Consider the following 19662-nt stretch of genomic DNA (forward strand, 5'->3'; position numbering starts at 1 on the left):
TCTGCTTTCAAGGCCATTAAAGGGCAGGTTAGGGCCACAGGGAGCCATGGAGGACTGTATGCCCCGGGAGTAAGACGGCTACTCAGGGCTTTAGGGAAGTTAATCAAGCATCTGAGTCGGACTGGGAGAGAACAGGCTTTGGTAATGAGCAGAGCTAATGTGATAACCACTTACAGAATGCTAGAGGCTGCTTCCAGCACTTGACAGGTATTCATCTATTTAAACCTCATTAACCTTGGGGTTCTACCGTTTGCCCCGTTTGATGGTTAGAGACTGCGGTGCACAAAGATGGTGAGGCTGGCAGGTGGCTGCAGAGCTTTCAAAACAGTCACAGTGGCTTTCCACGGCCATCTCCAGACCTGAAGGGGGACAGAAGTAAGTGCTGCCTACCGCCAGGCACCTGGCCTGCGGAGCTCTCCTGGGAAAGGAAGAGGAAGTCGTACGGGCTACAGGAACACTGAGCACTTGGCACAGCAAAGGAACTAGATCGAAGATGACCCTAATGGACAACAACAACAATTTCCGTATTCTTGGACCACAGCCCATACAAGGCAGCCTTTTTCTTCATGAAAGAGAGGCCTTAGGTGCTCTCAGAGAGAACTTATCCTATTGCAGTTTCCAGGGCTGCAGCATCCTTTCTCCCAGATCCAATCTGCATTTTCACATCTAAAACAGGGAAGAAAGACTCCCCCTCGATGCTCACCTGCTTCTCAACACATCCTATCTTCGGGTGTCGGACAAAGGAGTGTGGGTTGGTTGAGATGATCGTATGGTAGGGAAGAGGAAAGGTACCCGGGGCAGAGGCTGGGCTGAGGCCAGCAGGAAGGAGGCAGAAAGCTTCCTGTTTTCAGTTTTGACAAGATTACACCTGATTCCTCTGAGATTCAACGCCAACATCTGGATTCACTGTTGCTATTAAGTGGTGCTCAGGAAGTAAAGAGAGATTGAGTTGGATTAGCTCAGTTAGATCCCTTCCAGCCCCAGCGGTCTGAAGATACTATCTGTCTTAATCCTTTTCAGAGTCAGGGAGCACCCAGCCCAGAAGAGCATTGCTAGACCTGTCCTGAGCCTGCTCCCCATACCGGAGCAGCTGGGCAAGACCCTCCATGCAGAGGTCCCAGCTAGAAGCTCAGCCTGGGGCATGATCAACGATCGGAGGACAAGCTGCCCACAATGCTCAGCTTTCCCCAAGCCTCAGGAGCCTGAGTCCCCTGAGTTAGTGCCCTGTGCAGAAGGCTCAAGTCCCTGCTGCCCCTGCCAGTCAGGCTGTGGTTAAAGACGTCCATGGAGGACTTTTCCCAAGTGCTGACTGACATACCGCAGGCTGTGAGACAGCCATAGGGCCACATTTTCCAAGGTTGATGGGGTAGGGGGACCAGTGCCAGGGCACTTACCTAGGGCAGCAGGTGTTGATGAGAGCTCAGGCTGAAAGGCTAGGTTCCAAGGCCTTCCTGTTCTCGATCAGTCCCTGGGAAGAGGTGCTTCCAGGTGACCCCACGATATCTCGCCAGTTCCTGACCACAAAAGCGGTTCCTTCAAAGCTCTGTGGCAGAGGGACAACAGAACACTCTCAGGATAGGCAGGCAGGGATCCCAGACCTCTGTAGACAGCTCCTCCCCAAGCCCTGGCTGGCCAGGTCCCTCCTAGATGCAATGCGCTGGTCAGCATCTTCCCACTGGGCCAGCCTGGGAGAGCTCTGGGAGGGCGAAGGGCATCTCAGAGGCCACTGGGTGCTCAACACACCACCTGAGTGAGCCATCCAGGCTGAGCAGATGTAGATGGCAGGGATGGGAGCTTCAGCCTGGATACAGAGTAAAGCAGCAGTGTGGAGGTGAAAGGAGGGTATGCAGTGCCATAGCCATCTCTTCCTTCAGTCATCTGAGGAGACCCTACTGAAATGCCTATTGCAGGGCCCTTGCCTGACCCACAAAGAACAAATGTCCAGGAAGGTGCCTAGGGATCTGCGTGTCCACATCTTGAGGTACGGGAAGTAATACTCATGGCATACATGGGTGTAGACATGCCCAGGGATGAGGCTTTGTAAGTTGCATGGCATCCTCAGCCCCTCTCCTAAAAACAACATCAGGGGAGCCCAAAGTCTGCAGAGACTAGCCAGGGACTCTAGGCAGTTCGTGTGACACATCTCCGGGTTTTATTTTCCTCGTGAACAAAATGAAAAGAGGGACGATCTCTTATGGACCCTTTCATATCTGACATTGCCGATGAGAGATGAGATGAACCCACAGAAAAGGGAACTCAGCATGGAAATTCAGGGCCAGGATGTCATTTGGTGGCAGAGAACTTGCCCAGAATGCATAAGGTCCCAGGCCTGATCCCCAGAACTCCCAAACAAGAAAAAGAAGGAAGCTCGGGGTAAGACATTTACATAGCTTTTTCTCTTCACAAGTGATTTCTTCTAAACTATTCTTCTTAGACTCTGAAAACAACATGCTGTGGAAAGAGTCCACTCGAGGTAACTACACAATGAAAATAGAATTGGGCACGCTGCCTTTGCCTTCCCAGGGCTCTGTTGCATCTCTGAACATAAAGATAGTCAATGTCCCTGCTGTGGTTTTTCTCTGCGTTTCCTCACGGATGGATGAAGGTGCACTTTCACGTGTACCTCCATGTTCCTGCCACTCTTCGCTTTGTTCGTTAATACATGTCACACATCTCCGCATCCAACACCTTCAGTTTTCAACAGTATTCCACTGAATCAAGCCCTGTATGTCACATGATTCTAACCTTGTTGCTGGATACTTAGGTGGTCCCTCCATCCCTCTCTGTGACTGTGTCTGGTCTTGAACTCGCTGTGTGGGCCAGACTGGCCCTGGACTGGCCATCTCCTTATTTCAGTCCCTCAAGTGCTAAGGTTATAGGTGCTGTGTGCATCCATGCCTGGTTTGTTTCCCTACGCGTGATGCAAGAAGCTGCATTAAACATTTCTGGGGTTAGCTCTAGAAAACCCTGGGTCTTACATTCTAACAGACAAGGCCAGACTGTCCTACAAAATGAAGGAGTTTGCAGAGCCCTAGCAATACAGGCAGTTGCCAGTTTCTCTGCATCCACAACAGCACGGCACAAATCACCATTTTAACAATGTTTCCCAGCATGCCTTATTCATTATTTTATCTAGCAAACTTCAGGATGGGTTTCACGATGACCCTTTCAGACGTATCACTATATCTATTTCATTTCTGCCCCCAATCCATTATTAAATTCTTTAGTTTGGGCAATATGAGCTTAAAATTGATCACTTCTCAATTCAGAGCTCTTCACTGCCATCAGGTCAGACATTTCTTCTCTTTCCCCTCCTTCCTCTTCCTCCTCCCATCCCTGCCCCCCCCCCCCGCCCATCCAGCAGTTCCCAAACACACACTTCTCAAGTGCTTGTGAAACATTCTCCAGCACAGAGTACACCATGTTTCAGGTAAAAGGTGTAGAACATGTTGGGGATGTAATGTACACCCACACACATACACACAAATACTCATGTGTACACACACAGACATACACATTAAAAATCAAAGACATAAATAAATAAATAAAATTTAAAAGATAAAATAAATAAAAATAAAATAAAATAAATCAAAGATATAGCCAGGCTGTGGTGGCACATGCCTTTAATTCCAGCACTTGGGAAGCAGAGACAGGCAGATCTCTGTGAGTTCGAGGCCAGCCTGGTCTACAAGAGCTAGTTCCAGGACAGGCTCCAAAGCTACAGAGAAACCCTGTCTCAAAAAACCAAAACTAAAACTAAAAAAAAAAAATTTAAAAATCAAATACATACATTAATATTTATCAGATACCCTTTAGGCCCTGTATTGGGTGTGGTGGTGTTTGCTGATAATCCCAGAACTCAAGAGGTCGAGGCAGGAAGGTCTGAGGTTCAAGATCCTCATGGGATATGTAGTGTGTCAGCCTGGGCTACATGAAATCGTGTCTTAAAAGATCAAGAATAGGGGCTAGAGAGACAGCTCTGGGGTTCAGAGCACATGTTGCTCTTGCAGAGGACCTAGGTTTGGTTTCCAGCACCCGCCTGGTGTTTCACAACCATCTGTAACTCAAGTCCGAGGCATGCCCTCTTCTGATCTACTGGTATTTGATGGATACCATGTATGCAGATGATGACACACACAGACAGACAAAACACTCAGGTACATAAAATTAATTAATCATAAAAATTAATCAAGAGGGGGCTGGAGAGATGGCTCAGAGGTTAAGAGCACTAGCCACTCTTCCAAAGGGCCTAAGTTCAATTCCTAGCACCCACATGGTGGCTCACAACCATCTATAATGGGATCTGATGTCCTGTTCTGGCAAGCCAGTGTACAGGCAGAGCACTTATATAAAATAATATAAATACAAAACATAAATAAAAAATTAAAAATTTAAACAAGAATAAGTAAATAAAATACAATATTGCATGATTCTATTTATTAATTAGCTTACATGTTTTGTACCAATATTCGCAGATGAACATTCATTCTGCTATTTAATTTGTGAATTATGAGAATGTGTGCCGCACGCCAGCTGTCCTGTGCTTTTGTTATCAGCATGGCACCAGTTTCACAGAATGGCCTGCAATCTCTTCCCTAAGACCACGTTGGTTGGTGGTACTTAAAAAACATTCCCATTACCCAGTCCTTGAAAGGTCAACAGACACTGTCTAAACTTGGCTGTTTTAGCGGTTTTTTTTTTTTTTTTTTTTTGACTTGGTTCCTCTCATAATTATTGGTTTGTCCGGGTTTCCAGCCTCCTGGGTTTAACGGATTACATTTTCTCAGAAAACTATTGTTCCAGCTAGCTTTCATATGGATTTGCACACGGCTGAACTGGGTATTCTCCGAGAACTCTAGGTTCTCTGTATCGATGGCTCGTTCCTCATTTTCACGTGGGCTTCTATTCGCCTCACTGCTTCACCGGCCCTCGCGAGGTTAGCTAGACTTCAAAGGGTATCACATTAAGGATGGCGAGATGATTGCCCAATAACTAAGAGCATGCGTTGTTCTCCCATAGAACTAGTTCAGTTCCCAGCACCCATATCAGGTGCCTCACAACTCCCTAGAAGTTTTGGAACTTCACAGACACCGTATGCATGTATGTATACACCCCCCACAGACACACATATTAAAAAACAAACCTTTAAAATAAGTGAACTAAAGTCATAAAATTACACACGACAGTTTCTCCAGGACCACGATTACCGTGCACACAGCCCAAATACAGAAGTGCTGAAATCATAGAGAATGGGAAGGTGGTGGTGAAAGGGCCACTTCATAAATGCAAAGGATTCATCAAACATCTCAACGCCGCCTGTATGTCTTTATCACCCGGCCTGGGACACCCCACACTTTCTTTCCCCAGTTCTCTGTATGGGTTAAACCTGCCCCACCCACTCTTCCTTCAGCATTCAGTGGTCTCCTCCTCCAGGACCCCACCCTGCCTCCCAGGGAGGAGTTGGTGCCTTTTCTTTGAAAAAAAAATCAATTTAAACACTGAAAAGATAAGCAAATAAAACCAACCCAATTAACAAATATTAACAAGCTATAATTTTCCCTTCAGATGATGTGTGAGTGTGTGTGTGTGTGTGTGTGTGTGTGTGTGTGTGTGTGCATGCTTGTATGTGTACACATGTGAGAAACAAAGTGTTCCTGACAAACCAGAAGTCATTGCCCGGAAGTCTCAGCTCCATTTCCCGAAGATCACCACAGGTGCTGACACTTGTTCATCTTATTAATCATATCGACCTGCTTTATCATTTTATTGACCTTATATCGTCACTGATGACTTTACTCCGCAATCTCCTTTTGCAATCATTTTTAGATTTATTCATAGCAGTATAGAACACATACATACCATACACATGTGCCGGCAGGTCAGTCTGCTCAAGGTATAATTTACAGAATACAAAATTCCCTGCTGGCTATGGAGGGCCGCAATTATAATCTTGGTGTTTGGGAATGGAGGCAGAAGGATCAGGTATTCAAAGCATCTGCTTCCACCTAGTAAGTTTGAGACCAACCTGAGCTATATGAGAGCCTGTCTCAAAAACAAAACAGAACCAAACTTCAGACAAGAGTTGGTGTAGGAGGTCCTTCTGTCTATGTGTTACTTTCATTGGTTAATAAAGGAACTGCTTTGGGCCTATGGCAGAGATGTAAGGGAACAGAGATAGGCAGAGAAAACTAAACAGAATGCTGGGAAGAAGATGGCAGAGTCAGGGAGAAACCATGGAGCTGCCACCAGACACAGATGCTGGAACTTTAGCCAGTAAGCCACTGCCATGTGGCAATACACAGATTAATGGAGATGGGTTAAATTAAGATGTAAGAGTTAGCCAATAAGAAGCTCAAGCTCTAGCTTCTTATTGGCTAACTCTTACATAAAGCAAAGAAAGCCAGCCTACAATCCACAATCCCAGAGAATTTAGACAACAATGCAGACACTAAGAGAGACTTACATAGATAGACTACACAGGAAGTAGAAAGTATAAAAAGACAAGATCTCCTGAGTAAATTGGGAGCATGGGGACCTTGGGGGGAAAGTTGAAGGAGGGAGGGGAGAGGCAGGGACGGGAGCAGAGAAAAATGTAGAGCTCAATAAATATCAATAAAAAATATAAAAAAATAAAAAAAGAAGAAGCTAGAGCTAATGGGCCAAGCAGTGATTGAAACAACATGGTTTCTGTGTGATTATTTCAGGTGTATGCTTGCCCGGTGGCCAGGAAAAACAAGTGGCCCCCCCTCCAACAAGAAGTGGGTGATATACATGTTTGTAATCCCAGCACTCAGAAAGCTAAGGCAGGAGGATTGCTGCAGACCAGCCAGAGAGACACAGCAAGACCGTGTCTCAAGAAAGTCAAACTAGAATAAAATAATAAGATAAACAGCTCCCCATTGTGCTTCCGCTAACTTGCAGGCGCCACAGGTCCGGTTGTCCCTTCCATTACCGTCAGTGTCGAAGCTACGGTGGCCGAGATCTATTTTTTGCATTTCAGGTGTTGCTGCCCTAGATATCCCAGAGATTGACACCTTCTGCACAGGTCTGAGAGTCTCTAGTCACTGCACAGTCAGACATAAAACCATCGGTCATAAAGCACAGGCAAGTGCAACTCCGTGTGTCCTAGTCAGAGGATCCCACCCCGGAATTCTACATACCATCGTCACGGAATATAACGATTATTTTCATTTCCCTGCCCTCCCCATGGGTTACCGGGGACATACGTGTGTGTAGGACTCAAGAACCCTAAGTGAGTAAAAGGATGATCTCACTGTCTAGCAGAAGAAACAGGTTCAATGTGCAAGACCTTCAAAACCTCTTCTAGCTGAGATCCATGGAGGGCTTCGTGGAGGAGGGGCAGGCACACTGCAATTTAAAAGGTCAGGAAAATAAGCAGATGGGGATGGAGACAGATCTGAGGTCATCTGCCAGAAAGCCATCTCTCTTCCTTCTAAACTCCACTTTGCCAAAGTTATACTAGGAGTGGAGACAAGAAAATCTGGGGGTGTCGGCCACGGCAGCACACACAACCTTAATCCCAGTCCTCGGGAGGCAGAGACAGGCAAGATCACTGTGAAGTCTGGTACAGGCAGTTCTACGCCATGAGATACTGCCTTAAAAAAGAAGGAGGAAGAAAAGGAAGAGGTGAGGAAAGAAAGCTGGGGGGGGCATTATGGGAACTTCAAGGTGATCAATCATCTCTTCTCATCACAGAAGGGGCCCCTCTGACCCTGAGAGAGGGCACAGTGTGTGAGGAGTGGTTCTGATTCCCGAGAAGGGCTGCAGAAGGCTCTGGGACCAGTGAGGAAGGCCCGGGACAGAGGTCGATTCAAAACTGACCCATGCAGTAAGAAGGCAGAGTCCCTGGGGCACCTCACCTTACCCAGCCTGACCTAGAAGCCTGCTTTCCCCAGCATGGGAAAGACCAGGGCTGCTCTGGCCTGGCTTCCTTTCCTAGACCCACTGGAGGACTCTGGGATTGGGTTCCTCCTGCCTGCCCCTCTCAGACAGAGGCTACTATCTATAGGACCTTGAGAAGCTGCTGTAGGTAGGAACAAGTCTAGATCTCCACCCTCCACACATGGGGGTAAGGAAGGAATCCTATCCTTCCGTTTCCCTTGCTCTTGTGACAGGAACTGTCCTTCAGCTGCCCTGGCACCGGGCACCCTGCCCAGAGTGGAGGGGAAGGGGACAAACCAGCAACCTTCACTTCCAAGTGCTTGGGTCCTAAACAGCTTCAGCAAAACCAACAACAGCGGTAAGCCCCTCCCCCACATGACTGCATGCTGGAGTCAGAACCCTGTATGCTAAAGTCAGACCCTTGTATGCTGGAGACAGACCCCTGTATGCTGGAGACAAAGCCCTGTATGCTGGAGTCAGAACCCTGTATGCTGGAGACAGAGCCCTGTATGCTGGAGACAGAGCCCTGTATGCTGGAGACAGAGCCCTGTATGCTGGAGACAGAGCCCTGTATGCTGGAGACAGAGCCCTGTATGCTAGAGACAGAGCCCTGTATGCTGGAGTCAGAGCCCTGTATGCTGGAGTCAGAGCCCTGTATGCTGGAGACAGAGCCCTGTATGCTGGAGACAGAGCCCTGTATGCTGGAGACAGAGCCCTGTATGCTGGAGTCAGAGCCCTGTATGCTGGAGTCAGAGCCCTGTATGCTGGAGTCAGAGCTCTGTATGCTGGAGACAAAACCCTGTATGCTGGAGAGGCAGACCCCTGACCCCTGTATGCTGGAGACAGAGCCCTGTATGCTGGAGTCAGATCCCTTGACATATGCAAGGCTGTGGCTCACACCACCTCCCACAAGCTCTGTTTTCTCCTCTGTTGAGTGAAAGTTCACTGGGTCCTCTTCTTTCCTGGAGCCTAGGGAGATTTCAGAAGTAATAACCAGGCACATGAAACCACAGAGCAAAAAGACCTCAAGAGATGATCCTTGACCTGATGTCTGCGGTCTTCCCAGGTCTAGTCTAATTCACACCTGGACATACATGAGCCTGGTCAGAGGGGAGGCCCTGACCCCTCTACCACTTGCTACCCACATGCCTTCTGGTTCCTGAGTGACTCCCTTCTCCCAGACCTTCAGGACCCTGAGGTTCTTCCAAAGGGAACCGTTTAATTCTAACAGTGCCTTGAGTAATTTACATGGCTGGCCCGCCGTCACTAGATGTTTAATGGTGCCACCAAAGCATGGCCTGTCGTCCCAAAGGTCCCTAAAGAGTTGGTGGCCAAGAGATGAAAAGACAAGCAAATGGATAGGGGACTTAGTGACCAAGCATCACCCAGTTACAGAAATGAAGTGAGTGGGTTATGAGGCGGGCGGGTGGGTGGGTGGGAACTCAGCCCCCAGCAACCTCCGAATCCTGTGTCACATGTGACAGTTCCTCCGTGCTCCGGTCCCTCCAAAGGGCTTTGAGTACATGTCCACCTATTCTTTGTGGCATTTTGATGCTATAGCCAACTGTCATTTGGACATCCGAGGTGATAAGGACTCCATAATCAGGGACTCAACCATCTTCTTGATTGACTACAGGACTGTACCGCTCCCCCGAGTCTCCAAAGACCTTAGGATTTCCTTGCGTTTGAGCCAGGGGCACAGCCTGAGGCCAGTGTCCATCTGTCTGAGCACAATCCTGAGAAGACTCAGCCACGGTGTGAAGGTTTCTATCTCCAGGGCCACCTCCCTTGGCCGGGCTACTCGGGGATGAAAAGGGGACAGCTTGGCTTCCCACTAGAAGCTGGCATGAAGCTTGGCTTCCCACTAGAAGCTGGCATGAACACAGCTCATGAAGTTCTAGCCTCAAGATGTTCCTAGGAGCTACTTCCTCTCAGCCCCGAGCAATCCGGACAGCACTAGAACAAGAACCCATCTTACATGCAATGCCCACATGTTCATATTAGTGGCCTCAGGTTCTCGTCTTAGCTCCCACCGTGGTTCTGCAAACTTGTGGGTGAGAAAGTAGAGTCCTGGGTGTACATGTATGCTGGTGTGTAAGTTCAAACCTGAGCTCTCTCAAGACAGGGGGAGGGGAGAGTACTGGGTCCCAGTCAGGCAAGACAGGGCATTAAAAGCTGTTGATCAAACTCAGTTGCCCAGCACTTCCCCTAAGCACTCCCATTACAGCTTTTCTCAGTGAAAGCCTGCCCTTGGCCTGAATGCCACATGAATTCCCACAGCCTGATTATTGCACAGAGCTCCCGGCCCTTTTCAACCACCATCTCTATGGTTCTTCAATCAGCTGCTTCCCAGAAAGGGCCATAAGTAGAGGGTCTGTGGGTTTGGCGTGCTCGTAGCAGGATACAGGCTTATGGGGAAGCCCAGTGTGCCCTTGGACATCAGCATCTCTGGGTGGCAACCCTGTTAAATATGTTAGTATCAGTCAGCTGGGGAGGGGGCCAGAGAAGTCCTCAAAGGCCAGAGTATAATTAGAAGTAGGACAGGAGGGCCAGTCTAAGACTGCAGAGACCCTAGACTAGCCATGGAGAAAGGGGACATCCTACACAAAGGGGATAGCCATAGTTCCTTCATTAAGGAAGGAAACAGATGTCTTCCATGGAGGCCAGAGTCTCCCAGAAAAATACTTCCTTTCTGTAATAAATACTTGACTCATTGTCAGAGCCCTCCCACCCATCTGAAGAAGGTGTGCTCATGCCTACATGTCAGGAAGGGTAACTCAAGGCAGAAACTCCAGCAAATAGGAGTTCTTGGTCCAGAAGTCCAGAACAGGCCCTCGGTTCTATAGGCCTGATTCTCCTTCCATGGGAGTAAGATGGCCCGGAGGTAAGATAGGGACTTTTTGAGGCCTGACCTTTCATGGCGTGACTGAGACATATCACCAGCTTCCTGGACAGCGAACAATGGCCTTCTTCCTGGGAAAGGGTCCCAATAGAGGTGGTAGGTGGGCAGGTCCTCCTCTCTGGCACTATATGGCCACCTCATATAGTGCTGACTACAACGTAATTTTCTAGAGAGCCCCTCCTTTCCTAGAGATACCCCCAGAGCATCCCAGTGACCACCTAGCAGCCCAAGGATCTCTAGAGCCCAACTCCAGGGACTCTGTATGTAGAGAGTATCTCTGGAAAGCAACCAGGTACATAGTAGTCTCTTTCACTAGGCATGTGGACTGGTCAGAACCTCTTTCCTGTTGAGGTCTCAGAGAGGCAGCAGGCCCCCTTGTCTACAGTTCATTCCTGCTGCTGAAGCTACCCAGACAGGAGAGACATCTGACTTTGGCTTTGATGATCCACAGGACAGTATAGCCCTTTGGAGACATGCTGGCAAGGTAACCAAGTGATTTTTGTCTCCCTCCTTCAAGCCGTTTCCTTACCAAGTAACTAGCAAACATTCCTGGAAGGAGGAGAGCACATTGGAGCTGCTCATATTAACCCTACCTTCCAGGGGACAGCCACACCCTCACCTCCCAGGACTTGGGCAGTGGGGGAGGAGGAGAAGCAAGGATAAGGCCCCTTCAGTCTGCCCTGAGCTACCCAGGTGAGAAGTGTGGAGGAGCCCACAGTACCCTCTATGCCTCTCTGCACAAGGGTGAGAGCTGATTCTGGTTCTAAAACACCATTGTTTTAAAACACCATTGTTCTAAAACACCATTGCTCTGCCTCAGTTACCTTCCAAGAAAAAGACCTGTCTCAGGGAGAAGGAGGACAAGACAGCTTGAGAGGTTCAAAGGGGATGGCCGCAGATGCAGTGGGGCCACAGATCAGAGATGACAATAACAAGAAGGGAAGCTGAGAAGAGGAGTCCCTCCAAAAGACTTCAGCACCCTTCTGGAACACACTCCACAGCCTCTGGACATCTTCTTGTTCCCCTCAGCACCATCTTCCTCCCTAGGAACTTTCTACAGGCTTCCATTAAGGCCAGCACATGGGGAACACTGGGGGATTTCCTCTGTCACTACAAGCCACCTCTTACTATTTTCCTGAACCCACAGATACCTATCACCCCTTCTACAGCCCAGTGAGTAGTTTTTAGCAGTTCCTTCCTGTCCAATTCCAATCCTTGCGGGTGTCCACACCTCTGACTCCCCAAGACTGCTGAAGCTGTAACTTCCTGTATCCTCAGGGATGAGGAGTTGGGGACACAGGTGGGGATCCAGCCCAGAGGGGATCAGGGATCTAGAGAGCAAGACTAGTCGCCATTTCTCCGGAGGGGGTCAGATTATGCCTGAAAGGCCAGCTCTGTGGACACATGGGGTGACTTCCGTCAAGTCAAAGCACCCCTGGACCTCAGTTTCCCCAGGATCTTCATCCAAACCCAAAGTTTCTTTCTTTCAAGTTGAGATTGGAGGAAAATCCTGTCTTTGAAAGTTCAGCCAGAAAGGTGGTATCCCCCCGCAGGGCCCCACCACCTTGAAACTCAAGACGCCCAGCCTAGAAACATACCCCCACATAGCCCATCAGTGACGCCGTGGTTACAGAAACAGTGGAGTACACCACCTTCTCCTAGGCCAGCCCAGTGCGTGGGCAGCAGAGCCCAGGGAGTCCCTGGATGGATGGGGTGGGGTGTCCTGAGAGGAACTCCCACCTGCTCTGACAAGAGGCAGAGACCCCCAGGCAAGTCTCCCAGCCACCTCCATCCTGGCATCCCATGAAGACAGGTCTCCCAAGTTAAGGCCCTTTCCTAGTGGGCAGCTTAGCCCACCCTGCCTAAGACACATGCCGGGGAACAGCCAATGTGCGCCACATGTGGCGCAGTCTCCCCTACTCCCATCCCTCCAGTCCAACCCCAGGTCGCCGAAAGCTCTCAGCAAGCTACCCCTCCCCGCCCCCTCCCTAGCTGAGGACCCGGATTCTCATTCCTTCTCCCAGCAGCGACAGTCCCCAAGCTCACGGCATCTGAACCTTCACAGCCACCGCCAACCCCAAGCGAGGAGTTCGGGTTGCCAGGATTAGTGGCAGTCAACACTCTACCTGAGAGGAGACAGCCGGCGGGTTCTCCTCCTCCTCCTCCTTTTTCGCGGCCTTGTGAAGCCTGCTCCACCTGGCAAGGGACTGTCAGCAAATTCCTCTCTGCATCACCGCGGGAGCGGCATCCCGGCTCCTCCCAGTAGGAGTCAACCTTGGCCCCGCCCTACGCTGCTCTGACCTGTGGGGGAACCCGGGCTAGATTATCATAAGCAGAGACCGAGCCTCTGCCCTGGAAATCCTGGAGCTATCGGAAAGATGACCATCGCGAATGCACAAGGCTGCCGCTCCCTGGCTGCGGTTTGCAGCTACGGAGGCTCTGGGCCTCGGCAGCTGCCTTACCCACCCACCCTCTCCCGTGCCTCAAACTCTCCTCTAAGGCCTCCTAGCCCAGCTATCCAGGGACAACAAAAGATATTCAACCTTGCTAAAGTAGCGCTACACCACACCCTGGGACCACATCCGGGCAAGGCTCAGTTCCCACTCCTTCAGCAGAAGAATGATCTCTAAACTGAACCCCATCCAGGAGTGGCATGAGTCCGGTCCATTTTGCCAGGATCACACTCAAGTGGGTCTCAAGTTTCATCAAATACCTGCTCACCCTGATGGAGAGACGGGTTTTGAAGTGGGGGCTGTTTCCATGTGTTTACCCGTTTCCCTAAGACCACTATGCAAAACAAGGGCTGTGGACAACAACGCTCTTCCCCTCGCCTCCCTCACCCCCACCCCCCCACCCCCGTCCCCCACCTTCGGTCATGGTCTGAGTTCACTTATTTAACAGACGTTTTATTATGAAGATTCTCAGTAGAGTAGTTAATGAGATAGGAGCAAGTACTGAGTAATATTTTATAATAGTGAGATATTGTCAGAGCTGTTAGCAATATGAAAAGGTCACGGAAGAAGCAGTGTGAGACAGCGCCAGGAGACACTGGGGGAGGGGGGGAAGATAACTATGTCTTCCTGGGCTTTTGTGGCCAGCAGCCCTAACACCCTGTGCTAGGTCTCCCCATGCTATGCTTTTCCCTCTGCAGAGGGACTGGGCCAGTTGAGGTCTAAGTCCTTCTGCTCTAACACTGTCACCCGGTTTCTTAGTAAGGGCTAAAGGTATGGAGACAAATCAGTTAAGTGTAAGAGTCTTGTATGAGAATTCTTGGGCTGTGTGTGGTGACGCACACCTTTGATTCCAGCACTTAGGAGGCAGAGGCAGGTGGATCTCTGTGAGTGTGAGGCCAACCTGGTTTATATAGTGAGTTCCAGGACAGCAAGAACTCACTATATGGAGAGACACTGTCTCAAAAAAAAAAAAAAATCCTCAGAGTCTACATTCAGGTCCCAACCAGGCCACCTGAACAAAGGGCTTGATCTTTCTGAGATTCATTGTTTGTTGTGGATTATTATTTTAAGGTGAGTTACATTCATTCATGCTGTGGAACATTTCCTTAATGATGCTAAGATGTGTTGCATTCTTTTCTGTTGCATTTGTTTAACTCTGTAAAGCTGTGTTACTTTGCCTGACTAAAACACTTGATTGGTTTAAAGGGCTAGGCAGGGCTGCCAGACAGAGAGACTAAATAGGAGAAGAGGGGAGGAGCGAGAAAAGGAGGAGAGAGGATTCCAAGAGGCAGTCACCCAATTACACTACTAGCCACAGAGCAAGAAGGAAAGAAAGGAATAGAGAACAGAGAAAGGTAAAGGCCCAGAGGCAAAAGGTAGACAGGATAATTTAAGAAAATCTGGCTAGAAATAAGCCAAGCTAAGTCCAAGCATTCATAGGTAAGAATAAGACTCTGTGTATTTATTTGGGAGCTGGGTAGTGGTCCCCAAAAGATAAAGAGAAAACAACAACAACAAAAACAAGAAAACCACAATTGTTTGCACGTGTAAAAGGGAGTAAATGAGAGTGACCGAAAGAGCCAGTTGTGAGGATTAACTGCATGCCCTGAGAATGGTGGCTGTTATTGTTAAATTGGGAAACAGCAGAAAGTTAACAAAAGCGGTTGCTCCCTTCCCTGCTCCCTCATCACAGAACCTGCTACCGCTGGGCCACACCAAGCCCCAAAGCCCATGACTGAGAGACCTGCTAAGTGTGACATGTGACGAGCGTGACATAGGGGATCAGGTCGCGGTGTGGGAAGAACAAAAGGAGACCCACAAAAAATGCCAGGCCAACCTAGAAGAGAAGGCTGGGGTATCCCAGCCATGCAAATGCCAGCCATCCAGGTGGGGGTCAGGCTTGTAGAAGGTTCCCGGTGAAGACGTGTGGGAACAAATAATGCGGATCCAGCTTTTGCGCTCAGTGCCGTGAACTGCAGTTACTTATGCTCTCTCTCCTGCGGGCTGTGCTTTGACCTGTGCTGTCCTCTCCGAACCACACCACTTATGCTATGGTCTTCACAACTGTGTCGGTAAAATCCAGTGTTTTGCAGGGAGCACAGTCGAGAATGATAATAAGACGCTAAAGGGTCCAAGTAGCTCAAATGGAGCTGCCTGGCAAAGTCGGCAGCTTCTCCTGCACGGAAGCTCCTGGTGTCTTCCAACAGGGCCCATTGTCGTTTATTCCCTGTTCTGGTTTAAATGCCAAAGGTCTTCCGCAGGCTTCCGTTCTTGGTCTGTAACTGGTGACACTGTTTGGGGACACTGTGGAACTTTTGGAACAGTGACTAGTTAACGGAAGTGGTTTGCTGAGGGTAGACCTGGAAGGTGGTTACCATATCCGCATTGGTCTGAGTTCCCTCCTCCATGATCCACCAAGATGTGAAGGAACTATGTGGTTTTCACCTCCGACGACCCAGACACCGACTGAGCCTTTCCGGACACGGTGCCTTCCTGACATGATTGACGGGTTATCCTCTGCAGCCACGAGCCAAAATAAATCTTTGCTTTGAATTGTTTGTATCGGGCATCCCGTCCCCGCAATGAGAGGAGTAATCAAACTCATGGCCACACAATTTCCACAGATGCAGGGGGGGAGGGACTGCCATGAACTGGAGTGTGTCCTTCCTTTCCCTCTCCCTTGTAAAAGAAGATCTCTGAAGTTTGCACCCCGTATTCACACAGTGCCAGAGACTATGCCTCCCAGTGCATAGTCTCCCCCCGCACCACACACACACCAGGGCAGCAGCAGCTACAGACTTAAGTCCTTGGCTAGTAGGGAGTAGGTGAAAATGACCCTTTAAACAGAGCAGCCTGCTCCCATTTTCCTCTCCCTGCTCCATGGAGACTGAAACATAGAGGGAGACTCACGGAGACTAAACCAATAGCCGAATATTTTGTTTTAAAAGGAAAGCAACAACATCCAGGAAGTAAGTTCAGTCAAGAGAACTTCAAATCAAGTTTGTGTGTTTGAGAGAGAGAAAATTTTGACCTCCAGAAAAACTCAGTCACCCCAAGTCACACCTTTGAGGGCACAAAGCAGGTTTTGATTCATCGCCATGACACTAACCTTCACAAGATGAGAAGTCTTTTTTGTTTGGTTTTGGTTTTGTTGCTTGTGTTTTCTGAGACAGAGATTTCTCGGTGTAGCCCTGACTGTCCTGGAACTCCCTCTGGAGACCAGGCTAGCTTCAAACTCACAGAGATCTTCCTGCCTTTGCCTCCAGAGTGCTGGGATTAAGACGTGTGCCACCACCACCTGGTGAGAAGTCTTTTTATGTCTAGTGTCTAGAACAGTGCCTTGCTTACTGAATTCTTTCCCTGGCTGGATCAGGGAGAGGGGGGTGAAGCCCATATTCCCTTTTAAGGTCTCCCCGTCCATTCGGATCACTGAGCAGTAAAACTGGGAGGTAGGCTTCACAACCAGAGTGGCCCTGGCAACTGACCCCCGATATCTAGAAACCACTGCACCTGCATACACCTAGGCTCCCAACGACCGACCTATACAAAGACCTTCACTGGACATGCTTGTAATTGCCAGAATTAGGTACAACCATCCAGGGCCAAAGTGAATGCTTGGTGACACTCGGAGACAGGCGAGAGACCCACAAAAGTGGGTTGTGCACACTAACTGCGTGTTTTTCACAATTGTCATACCAGTGGTTTAGGTGAGGGAGCCATACAAGGATGTCCGCAATGCCTTGTGACCCGGAGCTGGGGAAGACTGCTAGGCAGGGACCTAAGTGACAGGGACCCAGAATATGAGCTCCTGCTGCTGACAGGGACAATATTTTCAAATTGGAGCCGAGATAACATATATATCCCAAGGGACAGTCCAGCTATCCAGGTCCGCTGTCCCCACGAGCGAGCCACAGGACGATTCAGCGGAAGGGAAGGTGCTTGTCAACAGTGCAGGCTTTTCTCCATGTTCTCACTCGTCTTGCCAGGGGAAGACAATTTGATGTCCTGAGTAGATGAGAGCAATACACTGCCTGCTGTCTCACCAGACATGATGCTGTAGCACTCCAGAGTTCTACAGCCAAAGGCCTGGGGCCTACGTCTACACATAGATCCTTATGCCTAAAGGGAACTACATGTCCCAGCCCAGGGACCAAAGTGGAAGACCCTGAGAATCACTTGGCACTCTCTCAGTGGGGACCCCAGGCCTCTCTTTTCCTGGGCCAGTCCCGAACTCCATCCCTTACTAATTTTCCGTGATCCCCACTCACCAAGACCGCACCTATGGGTTGCTCTTAGCCAGCAGCTGCCTCTTTGGCCAGTACATCTGTCTGGGAAGAGGGAAAATTGAAGACAACCATCCACAGCCACTACCAACGATCAATATTGGGAACTCCTGGGGGGTGAAGTCAGCGGCAGGGGCCTGGTGACATCACAAAGGGCATACACAGTTTTCCTGGAACTCTAGAGAATCTAGACAGAAAGGGCTCTCCACCTGGAATAAAGCCAGCCTGCCTACCATTGGGCAAGTCTGGGGGTGAGTTTCCAGCCTCCTCCCAACTCCATTTGACCGTAGCTGATAGTGGGATCATGCTGCTAAAGAATATGTGGGTTCACGTACTGATATTTTATTGTAGCTAAAGAAATCGCTGATGTGGTATGTATGCCCCTCTGTATGCTGTGAATATGTTTTATTACTATTCGTTAATAAGGAAGCTGCTTTGGCCTGTGGCAGAGCAAAATATAGCTAGGTAGGAAATCCAAACAGATATAGGGAGAAAGAAGGCGAAGTCAGACGCCAGCAGCTGCTGGAGAAGCAAGATAGGAGGTAACAAGCCACGAGTCTCGTGGTAGAATAAAAAATAATAGCAATGGGTTAATTTAAAAGTAAGAGCTAGTTAGAAATAAGCCTGAGCGAATAGGCCAAACAATTATGATTAACATTAAGCCTCTGAATGATTACTTTATAAGCATCTGTAGGAACTGGCAGGTAGGAGAGAAACCTCCAGTTACAAATGGCTCCCAATGTGGGTTATGGATCCGTAAAAGACCTAAAAGAGCTTCAAAAAGGGTTCTAAACACACAAAAATGGAGCCATGCTGGGCTTCCTAGTCTCTCATGCTAGCCACGGTCCAGAGATGCATCTCCCTACAGCTGCCCGCAAGATGGAGCCAGCCACCAGCTATGGCATGATACATTTTTAACAGTCTCACACAGACCTCGGTACAGAGAGGCTAATCAGCCGCGCTGTGTGGTAGGTTTAGCCTTTACTCATAAAGACAAAAAAGAAGTTTGTGGGTTGGCTGCCTGCTACCTGATGGCAGCATGGCAGGTGCAGGGAGAGGTAAGCCTGACACTTGTTGCCCTCAACCTCTGCTGTGTTGAAAAGCTGAGCATGGCAGAACCAACAGTCAAAACAACTGTTCTGGTCCTAGTCATGCCCACCTAACAGTTTAAAACAGTGATCAAAAAAAAAAAAAAAAAAAGATTGCAGATACGTAATAAAGACAGATTCGGACAAAAATAAACCTCTAAATGGGTCACAGTGTGTTTAAAAAAATGTTCGTAGGTTTGGGAGAGAGAGGAAAAAGTACAGGCAGTTATAAAAAATAGCTTTAAAAAATAAAAATAAAGTCTTTAAATAGACAGTAAAATAATATAAAAATAAGAAGCCATGTAAAAATGAAAAATACACAGAGAGTCTGGATTATGTATATTATTGTGTTTTCTTTGAATTTTTTTGGCTGCTAATGAACTAGCTACAGAGAGACGTTTGTTTGTGGGCCTGCTGGGCTAAACCAACATAAAGGTATCTTAGCTTCAAAATTTGGGTCTAAGGATGTGTTGCTTTGGAAAAGAGGTTCTGTTTTTGTTTCAACAAAAGATGAGAAGCCGTGGATTCCTTCCAGGATCAAGTGGAACCCCTGAGAGGTCTCCATGGGAGCCATGGCCTAGGTGATGCAGCATCCAGAGCAGCTTCAAGACGACTGGTGGAGACCCTGCAGCCTCACAGACTACTACAGCAAAGATTTAATCTCAGGATCCCCGCAAGATTACCAGCACCCCCAATTGTCAAGAAGTAGTCTAGAAAACTATGCCCAAGTTCCCCAAATATTGTTTGTAAATGTTTGTTTTCACTTAGAGGGAGTTGGTTATAAATGGTTAACGGTCACAGTCAATCTCTTTCTAAAAGAGGAAAGGGATATGATATAGGAATGATGTGAGGTGGCGAGTCACAAGCCTTGTGGTAAAATATAAAATAATCGAAATGGGTTACTTTAAAAGTAAGAGCTAGTTAGAAATAAGCCTGAGCTAATAGACCAAACTACTGTAATTAGTATTAAGCCTCCAAACGATTATTTCATAAGCGGTTATGGGGATCAGTGAGTGTGAGGAGAGAAACCTCCC

At 48.6% G+C, this 19662-nt stretch overlaps 1 protein-coding gene across 3 annotated transcripts in view; it reads right to left on the reverse strand.

Moving 5' to 3' along the window:
- The window catches only part of Tmem63c (transmembrane protein 63C), a 74203-nt gene extending 56564 nt beyond the window's left edge, over nt 1-17639 (reverse strand). The window contains exons 1-2 of one of the 3 annotated variants that reach the window (XM_087911606.1): nt 17526-17639; nt 1395-1543 (exon numbers count right to left, since the gene is read on the reverse strand). The gene's annotated coding sequence lies outside the window, so the exon portion shown is untranslated. Of the gene's footprint in view, nt 1-1394; nt 1544-12930; nt 13205-17525 lie in introns of those variants that run through there. The other 2 variants (XM_087911607.1, XM_087911605.1) reach the window with 2 other exon arrangements.
- Between the last annotated feature and the right edge of the window lie 2023 nt (nt 17640-19662).

Source organism: Myodes glareolus, chromosome 11 (assembly GCF_982192425.1).
Source record: "Myodes glareolus chromosome 11, mMyoGla1.1, whole genome shotgun sequence".
Classification (NCBI taxonomy): Eukaryota; Metazoa; Chordata; class Mammalia; order Rodentia; family Cricetidae; genus Myodes; species Myodes glareolus.